We start from the raw sequence: 14,969 nt of genomic DNA, 5'->3' as shown, positions 1-14,969 counted from the left end.
GGACACTGGATTATAATATTTTCCACTCCACCTTTGTGACCTACCTTCGTCACCTGGGGAGGAGTATGAAAGGAATGAAGCACATCCCTTTCTTGCTTCAAAATGTGTCTATTTTGGAACTGGTGCCTCTTGCCAAAGGAGGTCAAGGGTTGGAGCTCAGCCTATGGTTTCCAGAGCAGTCCTTACAGAGGGAATCAGTGGCAAAGAGAAGTCTGCAGAACTCACCAGATGGACATTCTGCTGGGAAATGGCAATCCTTGGCAGAGGAAAAGGGAGAAGAAATGCCAGCAAGGCAGAAGAGAGAGCTTTGGATGTGACTTCTAACTAGGAAAGTTGGTTGGCTTAAGGGAGAAAGACCAGCCTCTCTAATCTCCAAGAATGGGATACCACCACCCAATGACCCAGAGAGTTCACCCCAACATAGCACAAGGGACTGAGTGGGGATGGAACTCAGTCCTTCCATGGAAGCTCCCCTCCCTATCCTTTACTTTCTCAATGGCAGAGAGGCCCTACAGAGAGATCTTATAGTGAAGCAATAGAACGGGTTGTCCAGAGATGTAGTGGATGCCTCATACTTGGAGACTTGGTTAGGCTGGATGAGGCTCTGAGCAAGAGTTGAAGGTTCACTGCAGGGGACCTGCACTAAATGACCTTTAAGGGTCCATTCTAATTCAAAGGATTCTACGATTTAACAGACTAGAGGGCTGGGTAATTCCCAATGGCATGAAGATTAACAAGACAAGTGTTGTGTTCTGCACCTGGGATGGGGCAACCCTCATATATTTAAGGATTTGGGGATGAGAGGCTGGAGACTGGCCCCATGGAATGGGATGTGGGGATTCTGGCTGATGGGTCAACAGTGAGTTTGAGTTTGAGTCAACAGTGCTCCCTGGTAGCCAAAAAAGCTAAGTGTACTCTTCCAGCTACACAAGGGAAGGGATTGTCCCACTCTACTCTGCGTTGTGTGGCCTCACCTCAAGCACTGGATGCAATTTAGGGACAGAAGGACAAAAAACTTGGAGTGGAGAGCTATGATAGTGGGGAAGTCATGGCCCGAAGATTCAGTTCAAGGAGTGTTTGGACAGTGCCCTCAGACATAGGGTTTGAACTTGGGGTGGTCCTGTGTGGAACCAGGAGTTGGACTTGATCATTGTTATGAGTCCCTTCCAACTCCGGACAACCCATGATTTTATGATTCAAAGATCCTTGTGGGTTCCTTCCAACTCAAGGTATTCTATGGTTCTATGGATGCAGCCTCACCTGACTGTTAACACAACAAAACTCCTTGCTCCAGGGCAGCAAAGATGCTAAAGTTTTGCATGGATTTCAGAGAAAGCAGGAAAATCCATGGAAAAAAAAAGTTTGCAGCATGATCACTCCTGTGCCTTTATAAAAATGCATCTTCCCTCAATAGGGAATCACAAGATGTGGGCAAGCTCCTGCCCTTTTAATACCCTCAAAGTGGAGTTGTACGGGAGCATCCCCCTGCACTGACCTTTGGGAGGAAACGGCAACCCTGCTGAGTTGCTAGAGTGAGGGGACTCTGCTTCAAAGGGCAGTGGGGTCTGGCAGCTCAAGGCAACTGCCAGCATTGGCAGTGGAGAGAGAACTCGACAGCTGGAGGCTGGCACAGCAGGAGGGCTAGGGAGCTGGACAGATAGACCAACACCAGCTCTGCGGGATGCAAGAACCAGGAGGAGGAGTAAAATTGATCAAAAACAGCTCGAAGCACTTTTCCTCTCTATTTCAAGGAGCTTCCATAATGTTACATCAAGTCAAAAGGCCAATGCGTTAACATGAAAGCAGAGCATTTCCAAATAGTGCTCAGGGTTTGCCATGACTCCCAAATCCCATTGCTCTATCCCACCCAACTGCTGCTGGAAAATCAACACTGGAAATAATCCCATATAGGTGTGGTGTCAGCTCTCATAGAATCATTGAAGCATTAAGGTTGGAAAGACCACTAAGATCATTTAGTCCAACCATCAGCCCATCTCCACCACTCCATTCATAGAATCACAAAATTATTCAGGTTGGAAAGACCACATCACAGAATCACAGAATTGTAGGGGTTGGAAGGGACCTCTAGAGATCATCAAGTCCAACCCCCCTGCCAAAGCAGGCTCCCTGGACCAGGTTGCACAGGTAGGTGTCCATGAACTCCAACAAACTAATGAAATGTTGGGAATGTGAACTCCTATTTTTTGGTATGCCACTTAACAGAGAGTACATGAAAATCAGCTCCTGCAGTGCAAAATACTTCTCTCAGCCTGTTTAAGCAGTCACTATCTTAAACAATCTAAAAAGCATACTTCTATGTCAAGAAGAATTTTGGCAAAGCCGTTCTCCTTTTTTTCTCCCCTACCTTCATCACAACTTCCCAACCTCTGGCAGCTGAAGATAAGGACCAAGAGTTAAGTGCTCAGAAAAGGCAATGTTGAGACAGCTTTAACTTCATTTTCCCCCACAGATTAGCAAGCAGGAGAATAAACACCTCAAAATGATAACTGCTTTAAAAAAATAAGAGGAACAAAATGGGTTGGGTAGGGGTTGTCCATCCCAAAGGGGTGGACAAGGGAAAAATTCCCTGAAAGTGTTCAAGAAATGTGTACATGTGGCAATGGTAGGAGTGGAAAACCAAGATCGGGAAAACTAAATGAGATTGTGCAGTCCCCTCCTTGGAGATCTTCAAAAGCCACTTGGGCAGTGAGAAGGCAGCTCAGAGCATCCCTGCTTGAACAGAGTAAGGATCAGATGGACCCAGCAGTCTCTCCCAGTCTCAACCATTCTGCAATTCTGCCTACGGTTCACAGCCAACCACCACCTCCAGTCCTCCATCCTTATAAAGACAGTGATGCCACGAGGACCTCTCTTGCTTCTCCCTTTGCTCCCAACAGTGCACTCCTAGTGGGTGGCTGCTCTCACATCTCAGCTTTGTTTGGCCACATGCCCCTGCACATGTGGCTCTTAGACTGTGCTCACCACGAAGACAGAACAGGGCAGGTTTCATGTTTCTTGCCCGAAGACCTTCAAGGCTGCAGCAGCTTTTCCCAGAAGAGTACAGGGAGCCAGGAGATTCCTGCCCTGGGTGGTCCCTGGCCAAACTCCCATAACAGCATCTGCTGCTCACCATTCTTGGGGCTCTGTCATATCACTTGTGTGCAAAATGAGTGCCCTCTGGGACATCTCAGACTCGCTTATACTTATGGGTCCCTTCCAACTTGAGATATTCTGTGATTCAGTGGTCTTCTACCTGGAGAAACAGTGTAATCAGAAATGGTAGCTCCTCTGTGGTTTTGCAGTTGGGTCCAGTCCAACTGATGTCCAACTTTGCTCTGACATCCCAACAGATGTAAGAAAACCCAGCGGAGATGCACCCACGGCAGCTATAACCAAACAACATTAGTCAAGTTAACTCATTATATTGATCTATTCACTTCTCAAGCAACGCAGAAGTCTTCTGCATTATTGAGAAACACACCCAAAGTCAATTACTACTAATTATCAGCAGGGCTGCAGCTCTCCCCAGAAATGCAAATCTTCTCCTGTACTCTTCTTCCAGCATAAAGACAAATGTGGAAAGGAGAAGAGCTGGAAAAGATTCCTCTCCTCAAAAAGCCACATTGATGCATCAGCCCTGGAACTGTCACCATTATATCAAGGAATGATGGAGAACAGCATTGATTTGGGGAAAATCCAGGAGATGTATATGGCTGCTTCTTCCCAGCTGAGAGGAACCAAGAGACAGTGCAACATCCACAGATGGGTGATATGTGTGTCCCCATCCCCACCAATCCTCATAGTGGGAGCAGGATTTGCCACATCCCCATCTGGTCACTCACTGGTGAACATACACTTAATATTAAAAAAACAAAACTGCGTGCACCTAATTCCAGTGCTGTGTCCCTGGCTCAGCTTTCTAATGACTTTGCCCCCTGTATTTACTTAGGGGAGGGAAAAGGAAGCTCTTTTTTCTCTTGTCCCTGTGCCTTAAAGACAGATGAAGTGGAGGGTTACTGTAAAGCTGCTTGCTGCTTGCCACGTGTCAGCTGGGGTGAAGCAACGGGATGGCCGAGCGACCTCGCGCTCAGGGCCACCCGATCCCTTCCACCTGTCAGAGTGGCTAATTATACCCCGTGGGACTCCGCCAACAGGCAGGTTGTACCATAAAAAGAGAAAAAGTATCTGGCTGCTTCTAGCAGAGAGGAGAGAAAACCCACAGAAACCCCAAAACTTCTTCCAACCGGGTGCACTGAGTGCTCACGAAATGGGATCAACTTCGTGGGTTGGGGTCATCCCATGAAGCAAGGCCATACCACAGAACGAGGTCATCCCATGGATTGGAGATAGGGATCAGCTCCAGGGGAGGTTCCTGCTCCGTGTCCCCCCAGTTTCCCTGCTCCAGAGTTCCCCTGCCTGCAGCCGAGCAGCAAGCAGTACCCAAGCCTGGGATGGTGCCCACTGGCAGCCCTATACCCAGGACTCTTCCTCAGCTGCCAAGGAGTCCTGGGTGAAATTCAAGGTGCTGCTCAGCACCCAAAAAGCCATAAACAGCCCCCAGCCCTGTCATTCACCAGGGAGGGGTCAGGCACAAGTATATTTCTGGAGTGCAGCCTTCTTTAGCCCAGACCTGGCAAAGAAGAAGGCAGCAACTGGAAAGGCTGGTTGGAAGATCTCGGCCCTGGGAACGATATTAATTAACATTTTCCATCAACAACTTCAGCAAGGCAGGAAGAAGGCAAAGCTGGGTTACTGGGCCGACCAGTAACCGCCCACTGACCCCATGGGGGGGAACAACAGTCCCGTCCAGCCCTGAATTCCCGGCTCTGCTCCACCAGGACTTTGCCCATGTTGAACTTCTCAAATATCTCCAGGCTTGTCTCACATGCTGCTCCATTCCTCTTATTCCGGTGCCAGGGGATGGCAGGTGACATGGGAAAAGAGCAAACAGCAAACTGCTGGTGCATCCTTACTTCGCTCCTCCCCTTTCTTTGGGCTTGCATCCACCTCTCTGTACACAGTAATGAGCACAAGAGAGTCTATCCAGCTCCTGCCTGGAAACCTGAACCTAAAAGGGAACTGCACAATCTGGAGATGGGGAGCTTCAAAAGGATAAAGATAAGGGCCCAAGCTCAAAAAGCTCAATGTGGGTGCTTTCTTTGTCCAAGCCTGCAGCTCAGTGGGAGCTATTAGAGGTAGCCCCATCTCTAAGTCACAAGATTAACTGGCTGGAATGATTTGCATTGTTTTAATGTACCTCCTCCCCATGACTTCCCAGTGTTAAGTGGCTGTTGGGAAGCTGATGTTGGAGGTGGTAGGGCTGCTGACTGACACTGTTCAGAGCTGACAGCCAGTAAATAGCTTTTTTTGATGGCATTTTTATATTTGGGTACAGATGGAAGCAGCCTTAAAAATTCCAGCTCTCCATCATTAAAACTTGGAGGACAACACATTCAAACATCATATGGGCTGTGGAATAATAATGGGATAACCTTAGCCAATGCATGGAGTGTTGCTTGTGCCTCTTTGTCTTCAAGCAGTCAACAGATGAAATCAAAGGGTTCTGTCATTGTTTTATCTTTTCTTCCCAGTGCAGAGTGGGGGAAACAGCCCTATGCCAGTTTCCTAACTGGGAAATACAACAAATGAGAGAGCTCTAACATTTGGGAAGAAAAGATTTCATGCTATTTGAAAAGTTGCAAAATTCCCCTCCTACGGTAGGCAACAGCAGCCCCAATTAACTGTAGATAAGGAAGAAACAAACAAGTTGGCAGGAGCTGTGATCACCAAAGGAAACTATCACTTAGCTGAAGTGGACACTTGAGCTTGTGGTTTCCAAGTCAATGATTTGGAAAAAGGGAAAGAAAAGTTCAAAATCTGCAGAAAAGAGAAAGTAAGTTGCTTGGTGCCAAGGGATTTTTGGGCCACTGCTCCAAGGCTGACAAGAGGACATGATGAAGTGTCGAAGAATAACAGAATCATTAAGGTAACAAAGACCACTAAGATCATCTAGTCCATCTGTCACCAAGCGTGACATCTTTCTTCTTGAAATCCTCCAGGGAAGGAGGTCCTGAAAACCCAGAGCAGCCACGGCTCTTAGCAAGTTCCTATTTGGCCCTACTCTAACCCCAAGGCACCAAGGACTGGTGGAGACTTGGTGAATTCAAAGCCATGGATGGAAGGAGGAAGGTGAATCCCAGTTGGAGAGCGAAGAGCTGCCAAGGACCAGCATGGGCATCCATACGAGAATGCCTTCAGTGCTTAATTATTTTCTCACTGCTTTGCAGAACCTGCTCAAGAATGCCATTTCCATCGGAACCCCCCAAAAGGTCATCCATCACACCTCCAAGTCATGATGGAGCCAGTTTCATCTGGAGAACCCATCCATGTTTCACATGGATAACCCATCCATGGGAACTATCAACCTCAAATCATCGCCTCTGGGGATGGAGCAAGGTAGTAAAGCCTTCAGTAGAACCAGGGGCTCTGCCATGCACAGGCTCGCAGGTGGCCCAAGAAGCTGCCACTGGTGCTTGCAGGGTGCACAGATCATCCAGCAAGAGAAAACAAGTGTGAACAAAGGGGAATTCCAGTGTGGAAACAAAGACAAAATCTGCTCTGCTTTGTGTTCGTCTGTAAAGAACTTCAGACTGAAATCAAGAACTTTGCCTCATCAGTATATTCCCAGTCATTAGCAGTGATTTAGCGACCACCTGCCTCCAGACTTCCTAATGTTCATGTCTTGTGATGCATCTTCTACTACAAAGATATTAAAGTACAAGAGAAAAAAATTACAGGCTGGTGTTTATCTACGCACTGTTATCAACTAGCCCAGGCTATTAAGCAGTTTGAGTTTGCCCTGATAAGCAACATCTTTAATGCAAGCATCTGAATGCTGTTGGAGATACTACAGTTAAATTAAAGTTGCAATAAGAACCCTCATTATGCCATTACAGAGTACGGTAAATAAGATGCAAGATGGAAACCCACAAAGATTTCTGCAGAGATACACCAATTGGATGGGATGCAGAAGAAATGTGATTAGTTTTACACCTCCTCTGGAAGTTACAAAGCTTTTTAAATGGGAAGCTGCCATCCCCAGCACTCAGATTTATTGCTATCAGTAGCACAGCCCTCATTGCTGCTCTAATTTCAGCCAAGAATCATCTGGGTAAGCAAAATGAAGAAACCAACTGTTCTACTGGGGCCCAAGCACTGGCACAACACATTTGCCCTTCTTAAACCCCTTTCACAACAATGTACAGTCAAGTCCCTTGTCCCAGCTGACATAATAGGGTACTATATACCAGAATAGGTTTATCATAGAATCACTGAGGTTGGAAAATACCTCCAAAATCATCAAATCCAACTGTTGACCCATCACTACCATGGCCTCTCATGGAATCACTGAGATTGGAAAAGACCTCCAAGACCATCAAGTCCAACTGTTGACCCATCATCACCAATGCCCACTCACAGAATCACAGAATCATTACAATATGAGAAGACCTCCAAGATCATCCAAGCCAACTGCCAATGTTGGAGTTAGGTTGAGTTCTAAGCCAAGGTTTCACTCCACAGTTCCAGTAGATATAAGCTCACCATTACCCTTTTTTTTTTTTTCACGATTTGTGATCTTAAGAACAGACATATTCAAGATCATCACTAAGTCCGACTACTTCTGCCTCTTCCAGTAATGAATTTACTTACTAATCACTTTGTTGACTGAAAATTTCTGCTACATATTATACGAAATAAAATAAAATAGAATAAATAAAATGAAAACAAATTAAATGGGCAACTGTAGAACACAGAAAACATCTCTCAACCAAAGCCAAAATTAAAGATAAATAAAATGAAGTTGCCTTTGTAAATGATTTTCATACAGCTGCAGTGAACTATAAAAGAGCTATCAAAGGCTACCCATAAGATAGTTCTGAAAGATGGGATAAGGTGAGTTGGAAATCTGCATCCCAAAGATGAAGCTGGGGTAATCTCACTCTAGTGCTGTGTGGGCATGCCTGGAAGCACCAGAATTTGGCAGAAAGGTTAAGTTATAGTTGGCACATCATGAACCTGCAGCTGGAACAGGTGGATACGTGGATACTGTCTGATGACATATTTGAAGTGAAATATTACTCCTGATGACATATTTGAAGTGATGTAGGTCAAAATGAAGGTGAGGGGTGTAAAAATGGGTGAGAATTGGAGGAAAATCAGAAACACACCACCAATGAGAATGGAGAGAGGATGATACAGGAGCTTCAAGGAGGGCAGTAGTCCAAAGGCTCTTGGATATGACCTGGGCATGACTTTGGTATTTGAAATTCATGGTGTGAAAGCTCAAAACAAGGAATTGGACTCAATGATCCTCAAGGGTCCCTTCCAACTCAGGATATTCTATAATTTTATGAAAATCAATGCCACAACACTTGGCCCTTGGTTTACACGCAAAAGCTTGGAGAGGGCTTGTAACCTCTAAAACCAGCCCTGTCTCCCTTGCATACCTCCAAAATAATTGCATGCAGGACAGATTTAAACAATTCTTTCCCTTGTATGAGCAAAAGAAAGTGAGGTTTTCAAGATGCAATAATGTGATGCCTTCTCATCACTCTCCAGTTGTAGGTGTACAAAATGGATTAGCTCTTTAGCAGAAGCAATTTGGTGATGTGTAGATCTCTAAATGTCCAACTTCCTAGAATGCAAGTGGATAATCTGTTCGAGGTTTGATTCTACTATTAAGAGTCCAAGTGAGTTTTATATTCAGTGCAGAATGAGTGGGGCTCAAAAAACCTATTCTTCCTTTGGTAGTCCTTAAAGATTTGAACCAAATGGAAGAGAAAAGGGAGATATCCCTGACCAGCTGAACAGTGGAAGTCACTCTCTTCATGGTGGTGATGGGTTGACAATTGGACTGGGTGATCTTAGTGGTCTCTTCCAACCTAATGGTTCTACAATTCTTGCTCCTCCCCATTCTGTGACCAACTAATGTTTCACTTATTTGCAGTTTTAATGAACAATGCCTTCAGGTGGCTTCTGTGCAGCCCTATGTCATGGTGAGAAGTTCATGAACTGCATCGCCCTTTCCCTCTGCCCAGACACAGTTACATCTGCACATGTTTGAGATCCTGCTCTTCCCTACACACTACTGCAAACTCTCCCTGAATCAAAGGGGCCTGGAAATTGGAAGCAGCTGTGATAGGATCATAAAAGAAATAAGATGGAGGTACGGCCAAAAGAGAGAAAATTTGGGATGGCTCAAAGCTTCCCCATACCCCTCCCTGTGCTCATGCTGAGCACAGAGGTTTTATATTAAGGTTTCTTGCACTTCAAATAGCCCCCCTGGTAGCTGGGCATGGAGGAGCTTCTCAGCTTGATTGGGTTTAATTCAGCATAACAGCATCATGAGGTTTGGAGATGAGTGCTTCGAGCCTGGAAATCTGCTCCTGCCGTGGCTGCTTCTCTCCAGGCATCAGCAGCAGGGCTATTCGAAAGAAAAATCATCTGAAATTGAAACGTGTTTAAAAAAACCCACAACTTAGTCTGTCTCAAACTGACAGCACAGGGCAAATAATGCACTAGTGAAGCAGCTGCTTGAGGTCTCATAGGGTACTTGAAGGGCCTTCAAGAGATGAGCAAACCTTTGCTCACTCATGGATGCAATGCTGAAGTTGCAAAAGAACCAATTTCCCACCCCAAAGTGATCTGGAAACAGAGCTCCAGAATATGGCCAAAGTCAATGCCAGCTTATCTGGATGAAAGAGGAAGGCTGGGAGGAAGCACAGCTGCTCACAAAATCAGAGCACTTTCCTTTGCAACCCCCAGCAGTGCCCAAACCTCTCCCAGATACAATCATGACCGGTTTTGAAGAGATGGATGAAGGAGAGGTCTGGGTCTTTGGGATTTCCACAGCCAGAAGACATTCAACAACCCATCATGGGACTGAAGAAGGGTGAAGAGAGACCCCAAAAGACCAACAAATATCTGATCTCAGTTGTGAAAAAAACTGCACTCCATCACAAGCTGAGCAATGGATAAATAAGAAAAAGTCCCAAAGACATTTAACTGGTAGCTCATTCCAAATGTGAGGCTTTTCCTAAAGATTAGGATTGTGTTAAAATGAATGCATCAGATACGTGAAATGAAAAAGCTTTACAGTGGGAACCTGTTAAACTTCCACCAGAAAAGGAGAAAAGAGCCAACGTGATGCATCACAAGATGAGAAAAACGGGAACAAATTGTTGACAAAGAAAAAGTCCCTGAATTGGAGTTTTCTATAGAAAAACAAGCAGCTGTCACTGCTGTCACTGTGGTCTTTCCAACCTTAATAATTGATTCTATGATTCTATGCTTGGGGACAGCTGGGCAGTCCCAGCATGGCTCAGAGATGAGCATCCCTGGCAGAGCCCCGCTTCCCCCTGATTTATCCCTCTACAATTTCCCTGTGTGTTTTCACTGTTGTTTAATCTCACAGTGTCTTACTGCTTAACAGTTCCCACGGGGAAACAATTTACCCACAGGCTTCCAAGCAGCTGATGGAAACAATATGAAGATAGGTATTTAATGCAGCACGTTCGCTAATGTACACCATGGGGGAAAAGCTTATTTAATACCGAACAATTTTACAGATGCAGCATTTAGAGGGGACCAGGCTGACTCACTTGCCTTTGCTGTGACATGCTGCTGAAAAACACTGGTGTTGCACCAAAACCTGAGCCCCATTCTACCAAATAGAATTTATTCCCCAATAAACCAAAATTTGCATCTGCAAAGAAATTGCAAGTTACCTGCTCTGCAGGGACATCTCCAATCTTAAGGCTTGCTGTATGTAATCCCGTGTACAATTTCAAAGCCATGCAATTAAATATTAAAACTGCAAAAATTAAAACAGCAGTGCATAGCCTGATTTCTGGGTGGTCCTGTGTGGAGCTAGAAGTGGGACTTAGTGATAGGTTGATGCTTGGACTAAGATAATCTTAGTGGTGTTTCCAACCTTAATGATTCTATTATCCCTATGGATCCCTTCCAACTTGGAATATTCAATGATCCTATGACTCTAAGTATGTTAGCAACCTTAGTACTGTGTATTACTTTGGAAACCACCTTTGGGCACAGCCAGGAGAGAAGCTTGGCAGAGAAACCACCTCTTGGACCACCATGTACCCATCAGACTGAGAACAACTCATCCAGGGTTCAACTACATGGCAGCCTTTCAATGGATAGGCTCTCCAGAGTGGCTGCCAATGGGGACAGGAGGATTCTGCAGGTTTCACCACCATGGACTTGTTCCCTTGTTTGTCCTGTGCCCCTGGGGACATGCTATAATGCCTTGCACCCGTTAGCATCATTCCATCCTCCTCCATGAACTCATGCCCCAAACATAGGCAAGAGAAACCCAATGGAAGGAGAGACGGGGGAACAGAGCAATCTTTACCCTTGGAGCAAGTAGTTAAAACAGGACAACTCATTTTAACAGCTAAAACTTGATAAAACAGGAAGAGACAAAACTCTAGCAGAAAGTATCGTCGCTGAAAAACCCTGGGGAGCACCTGCAAGTGGTCTAATTTCTCCTTCCTCCTCTCTTCATTTCCCCTTTGATGTTCCTCTGGTCAGGAGGAGACCAACTCCACCCAAGGACCATTTTTCAGGCCTGGAGAAGGTCAGTGAGCTCCAGGCAATGTAGCAGTCAGATTTCCATGGTTGGCAGATAGCTCATAGCATCCCAACACACATCCCAAGAATGAGTGAGGATGCTGGAAATCGAGATTCTGAATTTGCTATGAACTCCGTTCTGAAAATAATTGATTTTGGATATAACACTCGCTTAATGAAGGACGTGGCCAGAGTTCATATCCCTAAAAAAAAAGATTTGGGAATTTGAAACTAAAGTTTTCTCACTTATTCTGCAGGTGCTCAAGACCAGGTTGGATGGAGCTCTGGGCAACCTGATCCAGTGCCTTATTCAGAGTCACAGAACCATATAATATCACAAGTTGGAAAGGACTTGTGTGACTTTGGAAAGGACTTAAAGTGACCTTTAAGGATCACTGAGTCCAGCTCCTTAGCAGTCGCCAACCCTGCCCACAGCAGAGGAACTGAAAGTATACGATCTTTAGAGGTCCCTTCCAACCCAAGCCATTTTGTGACTCTATGATTATGATGAAGGCAGATGGGGCCAGGTCCAAAAGGACAAGACTGGCATCAATTTTACGACAAATGCACACAGTCCGAGTCAGAACCCAAGGGTTGGGTGAAGCCCAATCATGTTGAACTGAGGATCCTGCAAAAAATTCCAGAAAACACTCAGGATGTGACACTGCCAACAACATGACATCAATTGTGAATAATTTATGGCATTTTTTATGACCAATAAAAAACAGCACAGGGAGAAAAACACAGCGGGAGGAAGAATCCAATGCAATGTGCTGCCAAACACAAGCAGACCTCAACTTGTAATTCCCAGATGTCCTCCCCTTGGAGATTATCCTCAGAGGATGCTGCACCGAGTGCTCAGGCTGCAGGAAGATAGCTCCCAACACTTCTCGGACAACAGCAATGCAGAACAAGAGGAGATTTACTCCCGGTCTAAATTATTCAAAAGAAAAGGGACTGCGCATCTTTAACAAGGCATCGTTTTATGAAGCAAGGTTAACATTTTTACTTGATTCAGTAGAATATTAGAAACTCTCCGGGGTCCATTTGAGGACTTTCTACATTGAGGAAAAGAACAGACTCAGCACTTTTTATATTATTTAGAGAATAAAATTAACCCTTAATGGCCCAAGCTGCTATTTCTCCTCCCCAGTTAAATATGGCCCGCTCAGCAATTTCTCCCCATATATAATTACAGGCTGCTATCCATCATCTGTAGGAGAATGCTTTTCTGACACTCCAAAAGTGACGCAGTAAGCACTTTTACTAATAGAATAAATATTCTAAATATCTCTTTTATATTTTCATTTAAATTGGAATATTTTAAAATAATTGTAGGGATGCTGCCCGTGCAGTTAGTGCTGCAGGACAGCTATGTTTGTCTTTAGAGGAGATGTTTATCCTACACGCAGACCCCTCCACATACTTACACAAAAAAGTAATTAGTCAAAGACTAATTTATTAGGATTTCCCTCCATTCTTGCTGATGTCCTGAGTTTCTTACAGCCCTTATATTCGGCTTTTCTTCCTCCTGCTTGCTTGGTTTTTGCCCTGTAGCCACTTTTCCCTTCTGGAAGGGATTAAGTTTGCCTTAATGAAGTCACTTAGTTGTGTTTTAGTGAAAGGACAAATCAAGAAACATGCAGATGTTGCACTGAAAGATATGGTTTAGTGGGAAATATTGGTGGTAGGAGGATAATGGACTCATGATTCTACAAGTGGACATGGAGGGGACAGGTTGACAGCTGGACATTATGATCTCAGAGGCCTTTTCCAACCTCAATGACTCTGTGATTCTATATGGAGGCTTTACATGATGTTCTCCAAGCACCTACAGCTTTTCCCATATTCATCCACCAAACACGTCATGGCTTCACCATCTTTCCCTTTGTGCAAAGCTCCATTTTGGGCATCTCCTGACAACCCGCCTTCAAGCATCATTGTCTTCCCTTGGCTTCTCAACCTTCATCCACTCCCAGGGATCTTGCTGAGATCTTCCATTGACTCCATCAAGAAATGCTCTTGAGATGGAGAATAGAGCCAAGATCCAACCATCCCACCCAGATCCCAATAACTTCAGTGAACGGTAGATCAAAGCACATGGGATTCAGAAAGCTGTAGGAGCAGCCACTCTGCAAAACAGTGCTTAGGCAGCCACTTCTTCAAGTATAACTATTAAATGCAATAAAATAATATTGCTCTATAGGCCCTCTGGGGCGTTTTTGGGATGGTGCCCTGCTATCTGGCAGACTTTATGTACACAAAATTATTGTTTCATTAGTGGCTCAGGTTTTTTTTTCTTCTTTCTTTTTTTTTTCAGTTGAAGAGCTGAATTAAGGCAGTGCTTGCAAAACTCCTATAGTGCCTGAAGTGTTTTGGATGTGGTACCCAGAGATTCCAGCTCGAGGATTTGCTTGCTGAAGTTCATCCCATTGACTCAAGAAAGTGGCTGAACTAATTAGGGCTATTCTTTTCATGTTTTCTTCCATGTAAAGCAAATGCTCCCTAGAGGTTAAATGCCAGTGTCCCAGAGAGAACAGAATGGCCACTATCCTTCAGCTTCATCAGTGCTGGGTACAGAAGGTGCAGGGAGGTTTAGGCTTGACACTAGGAAAAACTTTTTCTCCAAAAGAGTGGTGGTGGATTCACCATCCCTGGAAATGTTCAGGAAATGTGGAGACGTGGCACTGAGGGGCCTGGTTTAGTGGGCAGTATCAGTGGCAGGTGGACTAGGTTAAGTCCTTTTCAACTTTAATGATTCTATAATCTCCATAGATCTCACAGTTTACTTCAGTTCACTTATTCAGTCTATTGGCAAATTTCCTGTCCACCTCTTCTTAATTGCACACCGTGCATTGACCGTGCATTGCACAACTTGGGGACTCTGATATGATCACTGTAAGGAGTAAATTAAAGGTGGTCCTTATGTTGTTCAAGGGATCCAAAAGAAATTAATATGTTTTATAGACAGAGTGGCTCACACTAAAAGGCCAAACAAGGTATTAAACAAATAGAAAGCAGCAAAATTGAATCATGTAGTTATGATGCAATCAAGAGGTACTGTGTCCCAGCTCAACAACAGAAGCCATCCTCTCCAGGAAACATGGAAATGTGGCACTGAGGGACATGGTTTAGTGGGCATGGTGAGGTTGGTCCTGGTGATCTTAGTGGTCTTTTCTAGTCTTAATAATTCTACAATACTAATGCCCAGTAATGCCACAAAGCAAGGAAGTGGGAGACCCCTACAGCTCTTAGGAAGAAAGGAGTTGATATGAGATACTGGATAAACCCCAAATTACTTTATTTTTTTAATGCAA

General features: G+C 44.7%; 1 protein-coding gene across 2 annotated transcripts in view; it reads right to left on the bottom strand.

Annotated features, from left to right (window-relative positions):
• The window catches only part of ZC3H3 (zinc finger CCCH-type containing 3), a 187,644-nt gene that overhangs the window by 46,291 nt on the left and 126,384 nt on the right, over positions 1-14,969 (bottom strand). The gene's annotated exons all lie outside the window — the stretch shown is intronic.

The sequence above is a fragment of the Cyrtonyx montezumae genome, unplaced genomic scaffold (assembly GCF_038088225.1).
Source record: "Cyrtonyx montezumae isolate F1298 unplaced genomic scaffold, pur_monq_1.0 scaffold_8, whole genome shotgun sequence".
Lineage (NCBI taxonomy): Eukaryota > Metazoa > Chordata > Aves > Galliformes > Odontophoridae > Cyrtonyx > Cyrtonyx montezumae.
Note: the sequence above shows the minus strand (reverse complement) of the source record. Positions and strands in the feature narration are given on the sequence as shown.